At 43.2% G+C, this 12,424-nt stretch overlaps 1 pseudogene; it reads left to right on the top strand.

The window, feature by feature from the left end:
* Nucleotides 1-8,677: 8,677 nt before the first annotated feature.
* LOC112412450 (uncharacterized) lies at nucleotides 8,678-8,777 on the top strand (annotated as a pseudogene).
* The last annotated feature ends 3,647 nt before the right edge of the window (nucleotides 8,778-12,424 follow it).

Genomic DNA, 12,424 nt, shown 5'->3' with positions numbered 1-12,424 from the left:
ATGTGGTGATACCAGCAATGATACATCTGGTGGAAAGGAGAAATTTGAAAAAAGACTAAGATACTGTGTCAGGTTCACATGGCAGAGCTCTCCCGTTTGGGAATTATCATTAGCAGTTTCTCCTTTGAAGGGTCTACAAGGAGTAGAAGAGGACTGGATTCTTTTTGACTGAAGTGTATTCTGAGGAAAATACGTTTAGGGACCAAGGATTCAGCATCGCCTTTGGGTCTTTTAGCTCATGTTCTTGATGGAAAGAATTCTGTCAGGGGAACCTAAGTCAGGAGTCAGGGAATCATGTCATCCGCTGTTTAATTTTGATGACTGGGCGTTCAAGTGCCTGCCAGGCTATGTGCGCGGAGAGAAGGATGGAAATAAAAACATAACAGCAGGAGTGAGAATCCACCGTGGCTCTCCAGGACGTCCTGAAGGCGTTGCCGAGCCCTAGTTTCTGGCACAGCGTATGCTCCTTCTGGGGCTGTGAGGACCCACAGGTCTTCGGGCTCTTACTGGCTTCCCTTTGTTGTCTGTCCAATCCCTTGGAATCCACATTAGGTGAGCACCTCGTAAGCCCTTTGATCTGCAAAGCAGTGCCTTTCAGAGTTTATGTCAGTGAATGGGGCACTGAGGAAGAATTGACTAACTCTATCGTGGACTGGAGTGGGACTAAGAATTTACAGAGGAAAACCAAGGCAGATGAAAGGGCGCATGGAAGAAGTGATTGCAGGCTGCATGGAATGTTGCTCTGTCCACCCAAAGAGCGACTATGTCTTATAGTATATACGCATGTGTAAAGCAGATGGGATTCTTGTAAGCCAGGCTGGATGTGAGCCTCTCACTTGCCCAGCAGTGAGACCTAAATAGAGAGAGAGAGAAATGAAGACTGATGGAGATGAATGCTTTATAAGAATAATTATTTTAGATTTTTAGACTAGAGAAGTTAGAATTTATAAAATGTATATGATATATATCATATATATGCTAAAAATCATGTGTATGTTTTATATGTGTTGACATATACATATATACAGCTTGAAAACACACACATATACATACTCACACAGAAATAATAATGCAGGTTTGGGTTTTTTTGTTGTTGTTTTTTGGGCAGGGAGGGTATTATTTACATTACCTTACACAGAGATTTTTCACTTTACCATAGACTCTCCTTGGGTGACCAGCTCTCCTCCCTCCCTCCCCACTCACCCCCACTCTCCTTTCCTCTCTCCCTTCCTTCCTTTTTAATCTTATTATAGAAATTTTCAAGCAAACACAAAATTGGAGAAACTAGTATAATGATCCTTGATAAAGCGTTCCTTTAAATGCCTCTTCTTTGGAACATTTACAGCAGAGTTCAATTTACAAAAAAATAATTGCCTGGGAAGTTTAGAAAGGTTCATCTTTGTGTAAAGTGAAGAGTAAATATATTTTATAAAATTATTCTCAGGAGATCTTCTCCTGACCTAATATAAATCAGTAAATCCAGTAGAATAGCAAAATCAGAAAGGCTGCTTCTCCACTGGTATGTTTTTTGTTGTTTTTTTTTTTTAAATCCAGCCTCGTGAGAATTTAAATCTGAGGAGAAACACTGAAAATATTTGTTTAGGCCAATGCTTCTGGCCAGTTTGTTATAATGCGTGACATATGATGCAACTGACCAATTATTTCAGTGAAATAACCAAGTTGATAGTTTTAGTTTCCCAGCAAATTGACCAGTGGTTTCACAGAAGCAACCTTTTAAAGCATGATTTAGACAGCACTCTTACAGCAGTGCTGTATGGCCCAGTAGGAGGAAGGAAGACATATTCGGAGCTGGAGGGGGCTCCAAATATGGGCTTAGCGGTCATCCAGGGGGCGAGGTGGATGGAGCAGGAGGACATGGCCTTTGGGTCTCTACTCTTGAGGGTCCCAAAGGTAGAACTGAATTCCTGGAGTTGGCAGGTGGTGGCCAAGATGTGGACTTGACTCACAGTTGAGGAGTTGAGTGTGAAAGGAGTCTGGCTTCTGAGGGGCACCTGGGAGGTGGGGAGGGGAAGGAGCTGAGGAGAGGTATCTCAGAAAGGAGAATGGTTCAGGATGGAGTCTGTGATCCAGAGGACGGTGTCAGAAATCTGTTCCTCGTGAGGCTTGTCCCCATGGCAGGCTAGGACCTCTGCGAATGCTGAGCCACAGTGAAACAGTGGCCTGTGTCGCCTGCATGGAACCATCGTGGGAAATTGCACAGAGCATGGCTCTCACGCTGCTGCACATTACAGACCCTGGGGAGATTTTACAAATTTCCATGCCCACCAAACAGGTCGCACGCCAAACAAATTAGGACCTCTGCAGATGAGACCCAGGCATCCGCATTTTAATTAAATTAATTAAGTAATTGATCATGCAGCTTGTGGGATCCTAGTTTCCCCACCAGGAATCGAACCTGCACTCCCTGCACTGGAAGAGCGGAGTCTTAAGCACTGCACCACCATGGATGTCCCAGGCATCAGCACTTTTAAAAGTTCCTTAGACAGCTCCAAGGTGCAGCCAAGTGAGAAGCAGTGGCATAGAGTATGAGACAGGGCACAGAGGCACTTGGGTTCTGTCTGCCACTAACACACGTTATATGATCTTGGACAAATCATTTAACTTCTCTGAACTTCAGCTGTTCAGCTAGAACTTGAAGGGGTTGGACTAATGAGAGCTGGAGTCTGTGTCCCCTCCCCTTGAATGTGGACTTCGTGACTTCCTAACCAATAGAATATGGTGGAAATGACACTGTGCCAGTTTTTGGGTCTTAGCCTTAAGAAGCTGACAGCTGGGGACTTCCCTGGTGGCCCAGTGGTTAAGAATCCGTGCTGCCGGTGCACGGGGTGCAGGTGCAATCCCTGGTTGGGGAACTAAGATTCCACATGCCACGTGATGTGGTCAAAAAATTTTAAAATGTAAAACAAAAACAAAAACAAAAAACCCCAAACAAACAACCTACTTGTTAAAAAAAAAAAAAAAAAAAAAAGCTGACAGCTCTATTTTCTGTGTCTTGGGGCACTTGCTTTGGAGCCCAGCCACCATGCTGACAGGAAGCCCAGGCCACACGGAGAGACCACAGGTAGGTGCTGACAGACCCAACTGAGGTCCCAGTGGATCTCAAGCATCACCTGCCAGGCATGAAGATGCCGTCAGACGATACTGATCCCCAGCTGTTGAGTCAGTCTCAGCTTCAGATCTTTTTAGCTGATACCCCAGATAGACTTTGTGGACAGAGACAAGGTGCCCTCAGTGTGTCATGTCCAAATTCCTGACCCACACTGTCCATGAGCATAATAAAATGGGTATTTTACTTTATGAAGTTTGGGGTGCTTTGTTATGCAGTAATGATAACTAGAACAATCTCTTGGTTTTACCATTTAGGGAATATTGGAGATTGATAGTATAGCAAAGTGTTTAAGGGGATGGATTCTGGAGGCAGACTGTCCAGTTTCAAATCCTGGCTCTACATTTCTCTGGCTATGTGAATTAGGGTAAATTATCAATTTTTCAAATAATTAGCAATTATTCAAATTATCATCTGAAATGGGATACTAATAATACCTACCTCATAGGGTTGTCATGACCGTTAAATAACTTAATACATTTAAAGAGTGAGTCTCATGCAAGTATTTACAAAGATTATAATGATGGTGGTGATAAAGGACAAGGCTACATGTTACCTCTAGTTTGTAAAATGCTGGGATGGGGTGGAGTAAGTGGGGGGCTGTTGCATAAACTGGGCACTACCTGCCTTTGCCTAGTGTGCCTCCCATGTTGCTAAGTACATCCAGGGATCCACATTGTTCTTAGCTATTCAGCAGGTGTTCAAAGGCACCTTGGAATTGTATCATGTCTCTGGACCTGTCACTGTCACATTGCTCAGAAATTGGATTCTGCAGAGTAGAAACATGTGGCTTGTTGGCAAGGCAACTGGTTCAGAGCAGGGACATTTCCAGGCTGAGAGAGCTCGCCTTTGTCAATTGGGTTACAGCCCTCATAAAAACCTGTCTATTTGTGTTCTTTTCTGGATGCTCAGGGATGTCAGGCCACCTCAAGGGCTGAGGGGGAGAGTGCTGTCCTCGCATGGGTGGCTCCAGCTGCACCTCTTTCTTTGTACGCCCCAGCTGCTAAACCAAACCCTGGACCTCCTAAGTGTGGGGTACCTGGGCCTGGAATGGTGGTATAATATCTCCAGCGGGGAGGGCCTGCAGCTCTGAGTGCTTCCGACTTTTCTATTTTTGCCTTCAGGTAGATGGAGAGATTTGGGTGAGGATTTGCAGCTCCTATGCTCCTGCATACAATGTCATCAATTTCCATTTTAAAAACCAGAAGGGTAGCCTTCTAATATATTGAGTTTTGGGTGTGACAAATAGAAATTTATGGCACGAGGGTTAACTGCTCAACTAAGATCTGTCAGCAATGCCATTATGAATGAAATGAAAGGATATGAAAGTTGAAAAAAGTTTAGGTACTCAGGGTGGCATGGTGGGACTTGGTAGCTGATGAGAAATTCTTGGTTTAAATGCTGGCTCTGCCATTTGTGGCCCATGTGATCTTGAGCCTCCACTGATGATATAGAAAGGGAATGCTGACGGCGTCGTATCAGAGTACTTTCATGACGGTTGGAAAAGCTTGATAGATATCCAGCTATATAGACTGGGTTGGGGTATCTTCAAAAAGGATCCTTACACTTGTTTGTCAAGGTCAGATAAATGTTCCTTCATTCGTTTATTCACTTACTCATTCATTTATTCAACAAATATTTTTCAAGCACCTGCTATGTGCCAGGCACTGTACCAGTTGCTGAGGGTATAATTAGTGAACAAAACAATATGATTCCTGTATTTCTGGCTTAATTCTAGTGATTAGAAACAGGCAAAATAAATAAGAAAAATGTGGTATATTAGACCGTGATAAGTGCTATGTAGAAAAATAAAGCAGAGAGGGGGGATGGGGACTCAGGGGGTGGGGAAGTATTTCGGTTTTAAATACCATGTCAGGAAAGGCCCCTCTAAGAGGGTGATATTCATGTACAGATTTGGAAGAGGTAAGGAAGTGAGCCACAAAGTTACCTGGGGGGAAAACTTTCCAGGCAAAGCAGACAGGACATGCCAGTGCCCCCGGAGTGCACCTGGTGTGTTTGAGAAACAGCAAGGAGTCCGGTGTAGCTGGAGTGGGGTGAATGGGAGAGAAATGGGAATGAGGGCACACTGGTTTCAGAGCCAGATTGTGTAGGGCCTCGTAGGTCATTCCGAGAACTTTGGCTTTTTCTCTGAATGAGATGGGAAGCTCATGGAAGACATGGAGCAGAGAAGGGATATGATCCTACTTAGTTTTAAAAAATGTAATTAAAAAATTTTAAAAAACAGCTCTATTGAGGTAAAGTGACAAACAGTAAACTATACATATTTAAAATGTGCAATTTGAGAATTAAAAAAGTTTTAATTATGATATAATACACATAACATAAAATTTACCATCTTAGCCATTTTTAAGTGTATAGTTCATTAATATTAAGACTATTCACATTGTCGTGTGACCAGTATCACCTTGCAAAACGAAAACTCTACACCCATTATACAAAAACTCCCCATTCTCCCTTCCCCCCCAGACACTGGCAACCACCATTCTGTTTCCTGACTATGATTTTGACTACCCTAGGTATCTCATAGCACTGAAATAATGTAGTTTTGTCTTTGTGTGACAGGCTTATTTCACTTAGCAAGGTTCATTCATGTTGTATTACTTTTGTGGAGAGTCGCTTTAATTTTGATGAAAACCAGTTTATTAGCTCTTTAATGGGTTCGTTTTTTAAAGGTGTCCTCCCACTTTGATTTTAAAAGGATCCCTCTGGCTGCTGTGTTGAGAAGAAAGTGAATGGTGGGCAAAGGTGGAAGTGGGGAGACCAGTTAAGAGGCTATAACGAGAAGACCAGCAAGAGGTGATGGTGGTTTGGATTGCAGCGGGGGTGGTAGTGGAGGTGATGAGAAGAGGAGGGATTTGGGTGTATCTTGAAGATAGAGCCCATGCATTTTCTGATGGATTGGATGTGAGATATGAGAGAAAAAGAGGAGTTAACGAGACTCCAGCTGAGGGCTTGGAAGGATGGCATTGCTGTTACCTGAGACGGGAAGGCTGTGGGCAGAGCAGGTGAGGGCAAAGACTTGGAGCTTCGTGTTTGACATATTAAATTTGAGATGCCTATTTGACGTCCCAAGTAGGGGAGTGTTGTTTGGACCTGAGTCTGCGCTCTGTATGATTCAGCCTCTGGTCATGCTGGGTTCTGTGTCATCGCCTGACATTTCTCTTCTGAATTTATATCCTTTGCTGAACTGTCACTTCCTTTATTGGAGCTCATATACCAACTGCATAAGTTCTGACTCATGCAGGCAGTTGCTGACGATTCAAGCTCAAGACAACAGCCTGGATCGACTTCATTTCTATACCACAGCTACACCAGTTCCTACCTGTCCTTTACAAGCCTGTCACAATGTAGATGCTGAGAGTGGAGTTACTTTCTACCTATGCCCTTGTAGTAGAGATTTTCAGGACTTGCTGACTTTTGGGAGGAAAAGCCAAGGGACACCTCTAGCTTTTTCCCTCATTACTCTGAAAACTCTCTCTCTGGTGGTTTGAATTGTTCCCAGTTTGTAGGTTAAAAACCTGGGGGGCTAACACCAGCTAAGTCTTTGCTGAACACTGATGGTAGCTTCTAGTCACAGGACCAAAGGGAGAAGTAACGACATTCTCCTTGGCCCTGCTGATGACCTTCCTCACTGCAAAGCATTTCCCGTGGGATGTTGCTGTTCATCAGGAGTGGACTTGGATCTATTTCCCAACTACATGGAGATTTGTTTGAGATGCTTCTGAGCCTCAGTTTTAAAAAGGAAAAAAAAAAAAAAAAAAAGAATCTTTAAGGAAGACCGAACAACTAGCACTAATATATTATTGAGGCCAATAAATGCTTCCTTGGTCCCTTGGGTAAGTGAAACAGCGCCATCCGCTGGCCAGTTCCCCACACCATGTGACGTCTCCAGGGGGCACATATGCTGAGTTTATTATTTCAAGTGTCCTGGAGGCAGTGATCCCAGATTTAATATGCGGCTCCTCCAAAGATGCCAATTCCTTTTTAGGAGATTTTGGTATATTCTTTTTCTCTCCAGATTTCGACTTATTGTACTAAAACCAAAATAATTCCAAAAAGAAAAGTGATTCTTTTGCTCTTGCCTTGCTTTTGCAGCATACATTTGCATTATTCCTTCCTCTTTCTGGTCCTCATCTGCTTGCAGACATATTTACATTGCTGTAATGGTACTGAATTGATACAACTTTGTATTATCATTATTCTTAAAATTTACTGAGTGCTACTGTGTACCATACCCTGTGCTAAGAGTTCACAGCCATTTAAGAGCTTCATTGGATTCTCTTAACTACTCTTTAGGTATTCTTATTAGCCCTATTTGCTGGACAAGAAAACTGAGGCTCAGAGCAGATATTCACAACCACCCACTTTAACATTGAGAGAGCCTGGAATTTGGTAGCAAGTGTTTGAGAGTCACTTGTGCAAATCACTTAATTTTTCTGAGTCTCGGTTAGTGTGATTCCTTCCCACCTCCTGGGACCCTTGAGGACTGAAAGGAGTTGTGTATATGAGGGTGCTTGATAAAGTGTAGTTTTTATTATAGTTCTAAACAGTAATTTTTATTTTTAAAATAAATTTATTTATTTATTTATTTTTGGCTGAGTTGGGTCTTTGTTGCTGCACGCAGGCTTTCTCTAGTTGCGGCTGCGGGGGCTCCTCTTCATTGTGGCGCTCGGGCGTCTCATTGCGGTGGCTTCTCTTGTTGCGGAGCACGGGCTCTAGGCGTGTGGGTTTCAGTAGATGAGGCTCACGGGCTCTAAAGTGCAGGCTCAGTAGTTGTGGCGCACGGGCTTAGTTGCTCCACGGCATGTGGGATCTTCCCGGCCCAGGACTCGAACCCATATCCCCTGCATTGGCAGGCGGATTCTTAACTGCTGTGCCACCAGGGAAGCCCTAAACAGTCATTTTTAGCCTTTCATTAATAATCTTCCTGTTGTTGGATTTAGGTGGTCTTTCATTTATTTATTTTGGCTGTTAAAATGACATTGCAATGAACATCTCATGTAGCTTTAATTTTTATTCTTTAAAATATCCTCAGGATAAAGGGATATTATGGACTTTTAAGATGGTTCCTGATATGTATCGCCAAGAGTTGATATCAATTTATATGGCATGTGTGGGGACTGGTTTTACTGCAGTGTTGTAATTCTGGATAGTTTCTAAAGTTCCTCTGATGTAGTGAGTGTAATATGCTACCACATTATTTGAGGGGGCATTTCTTTGATTACAAGAGAAGTTGAATGTTTTCCCAGATGCTTGTTTACTAGTAGTATTTCTGTTTTTATGAATTGTCTTCTCTAGTTTTTTGCTAGTTTACGTATTGGGGACTTAATGTTTTGGCATCAATATGTATAAGTTCTTTACATAACATAGACATGAACCCTTTGTTACATTTGCTGTGAATGTTTTCTCCAGATGATATTTTCCCTTTGATTTGAGTTATATTAGTTTTGTCCAATGGTTATTTGTAATGTACAAACTGACCATCCTTCATAATTTATTTCAACTTAACTTATGAAGTTATCATCTCTTGTGCTCTGTTTAGCAGCACCTATGCTAAAATTGGAACGGCATAGAGAAGATCAGTCTGGCCCCTGTGCAAGGATAAATTCATAAAGTGTTTTATATTTTTTATGGCATAAGAATTATATCTCAATGAAGCTGTTAACCAGAAAAAAAGAAAAACCAACTAAAGAGTTAAAGTAAGACAAGTTTCTTTTTAGAGTGAGGATTTTATTTAAGCTTTTCCTATCCATATTCACTTGTGATATGTGCCTGTAATTTTCTTTTTGTGTATTTTATCATTATCAGATTTTAGGAAGAAGATCATGCTTTGCCTAATGGACATAAACGTACTCTTATCTCTTTCTGTGCTCTGGATATTTTATGCAACATTGAAACCATCTGTTTCTTAAAAGTATGAAAATTGTTCTGGTGGAAACATTGGGACAAACTGCATTTTTTTTAGTTGTTATCAAATTATTTCTTCAACTTCTTCGGTTATTCTGTTTAGATTTATATTTCTTGAATTATTTTTAGTAATCTATATCTTTCTAGAAATTATTCATTTCATTGAAGATTTCAGTTTATTAGCCTACAAGTGTGCATAACATTCTCTTTGGATTTGGAGGAAAAAAATCTATTTTCTGTATTTTGTCCTATCTCCTTTCTCATTTCTAATTAAAAATGTTCCCTTAATTATATTTGACAGAGGTTTGTTTATTTTAGTAGTCTTATCAAAAAAACCACTATTTGAACTAATTTATCATTCTACAGCTTTATGTTTTACAATGTATTTATTTCAGCTTTTATCTTCATTTACTGCCTCTTTTAAAATTACTTTTCCCTGTAATTTTTTTTTTTTTTTTTTGCCATATGCGGGCCCCTCACTGTTGAGGCCTCTCCCATTGCGGAGCACAGGCTCTGGATGTGCAGGCTCAGCGGCCATGGCTCACAGGCCTAGCCGCTCCGCAGCATGTGGGATCCTCCTGGACCAGGGCATGAACCCGTGTCCCTTTTTTTTTTTTTTTTGCCATATGCGGGCCCCTCACTGTTGAGGCCTCTCCCATTGCGGAGCACAGGCTCTGGATGTGCAGGCTCAGCGGACATGGCTCACAGGCCTAGCCGCTCCGCAGCATGTGGGATCCTCCTGGACCAGGGCATGAACCCGTGTCCCCTGCATCAGCAGGTGGACTCTCAACCACTGCGCCACCAGGGAAGTCCTCCCTGTAATTTTTAAATAGAAGGCTTTGTTAATATCAATTTGGATAATCCCAGCCTGAATAGTTTTATGAAGACTGAAATAAGTTGTGGGGAGAGAAACTGATGTATTATCATTGTGTGTTTATCAATCAGGGACCAGCAAGGACCAGAGAGACTGCACCAGCCATTTCAGTAGAGGGAATTCATACAGGAGCTGGTTAGGGGGTGCTGGAAGCACTGAAAAGCCAAGTGGGCTGGTGGATTGACGTAGAGATCCCCACCCACACACAGCTGGAGGGACTGAAGAATTAGGAGGGAATGTTCCCGGACCCCAGGGAGCCAGAAGCACATGTCTGCTGAGAAGCCACAGAAGGCAGAGCTGGGGCAGGGGACGGAGAAAGACAATGGGGAGGATAACCTGGGTTTTACTCCCCTCCTCTCCCCAGTCTCCTCCCAGTGCCTCTCTTTGGCAGAAATTAACCAGAAGCCAGTTGGCAAAGGAGCCTGAGAAATGCAGTTTGCAGGGAGTCAGGCTGAACAGGGAAGGGCAGCCAGTGGACCCAAGAATGGACAGTGACCAGCACAGACACTTTCCCTTCAACCCAGGTGAGGTCAGAAGGGTTTGTAATGCTAGTAAGATGACAACCCCAGCACCAGGATGCTGTCATAGCTTTGCTTCGTCCTACGGGCCCTCAGCTTCTCTACCCTTTTCTCATTCTCCCTGTCTCTGTTCTCACTTTTGATCGCTGAGCCCATTTTAAAAAGTTAAGTCAAGTTTCTGTCCGGGCTCTTTCCCTAGTCAGTTCTCTCTCCTTTGGCCACCTTACCCACAGCCTTGATTCTAACCTGGACCTGCTTATGGGGGTACCCAGCTCTTTATTTCTGTTTGTGATTTCTTTGGGCAACTCCAGACCTGGATTTCTAGCTGCCTAATGGGCATCATGGATGCCTCCAAACCCTTGTAAATTGGATTTATAATGTTCTTTTCCCCCCACATCTCTTTTGTCCCCTGCATTCCTTTCTCAGTTGACAGGATCTCCTCCATCCCGGCATCAGAGCTGGCCAGCTTGGAGTAACCCTTAACCCTTTCTTCTCTCTCCCATCCCATACAGGTCTCTGTACATCTGTTCAATTCTGTGCCCTAAGATTTCGCTGTTTCTTTCTTCTTATCTCGCTGCTCTTGTGCCAGCTCTGACCTCATTATTTCTCCTCTGGTTTCTTTTAATTTTTATCCCTTTCTCTATAATCCCCCCTGTTCCAGTCCATTCTTCACATTAATGCAAAAATGATGGTTTTGGAAACAAACTGGTCATGTTACTTAAGCTGTAAACTCCCAAAGGGCCTCCAAGCGCACAGTATCTGTGCCAGGTGTCTTCACTCTGGGGTCAGCTCCTGCCGCCTCATTCCACCTCCTCTTTTGCCATTTTCCATCACCACTCTCTGATCCAGTTGTGTTAGATTACTTTCTCTCCACTGAGCAGGCCGGGTTGTTTTATATTCCTGCATCTCTGCACCTGCTTCTCTCTGAGTCTGAAAGGCAGTGGTTCTCAAAGTGGGTTTCTGGGCCAGCATCAGCATCACCTGGGAACTTACTGGAAATGTGTTGATAGTTTGTCAGTTCCCAACCATACCTACTGAATCAGAAATGCTGGAGGTGAGGCCTAGGAATCTGGGTTTTTAACAACTTTCCAGGTGATTTAAACGCAAGGTAAGTTGAGAACCGCTATTGTAAAGGACTCTCCCTTGCACCTTGAGTCTTACTCAATTACAGATGCCAGCTTTGAGTAGCCTTTCCTGTTACCCCTGGGCAGGGGTAATCACACACACATATAAATACAATTTAAAAATTATTTAACAGACGCTTGCATAATGCTTACAACCAGGTGCTGTCCTTAGCACTGTGACAATTGAAAAGCTTTTAATCCTCATAACAACCAGAAGAATCAGGGGCTGTTAGAACTACCACTTCCAGATGAAGGAATTGAGGCACAGATTGGTTAAAGTAGCTCAAAGCCATGCAGCCAGTGAGTGGCAGTGCAGTGGTTCGAATTCTGGTCACCTGGCTGCGGTTTCTGGCCCTTTACCCCAGCCCTCACTTGTCCTCAGCAGTATTAGCTGTATTAAAAGGATGTGCCGAGAGGCTGTGTGTGATGGGCAAACCAGTCTACTGTGCATTGCAAAAGTTTTCAGTGGTGCTGTGTGTGACTATTTCTTCACCTTAGCCAGCACCCGCCCCTGTCAAAGCCACTGGGAGTGGGTTCAGTGCAGGGTAGCTTCTCTGCAGACTCACAGTTCTGCTTACAGGTTTTCTCTCTCTAGCTGGAGAGGCCCTGGGCTAATGATTTGGAAGAGCTTATTTCTTTTGAGGGCCAGCTGGCCCAGGAGGCCTGAGGATCAGGCTTCAGTGGGAGTTTTTAATCTTGAATAAGTCAGACTATTTCTTGAAGTATTTTGGAGACCTTTTAGAAGATAATACGTGACAGTATTCTCCCCAGGACGGCATAGGCACTGCCCAAAGAACAGTTGGCTTAACTAGAGGTTTATAGAAATCAGTACCAGTTCTGAAGCACGTTTCCA

Source organism: Neophocaena asiaeorientalis, unplaced genomic scaffold (genome assembly GCF_003031525.2).
Source record: "Neophocaena asiaeorientalis asiaeorientalis breed wild unplaced genomic scaffold, Neophocaena_asiaeorientalis_V1.1 scaffold490, whole genome shotgun sequence".
NCBI lineage: Eukaryota > Metazoa > Chordata > Mammalia > Artiodactyla > Phocoenidae > Neophocaena > Neophocaena asiaeorientalis.
Note: the sequence above shows the minus strand (reverse complement) of the source record. Positions and strands in the feature narration are given on the sequence as shown.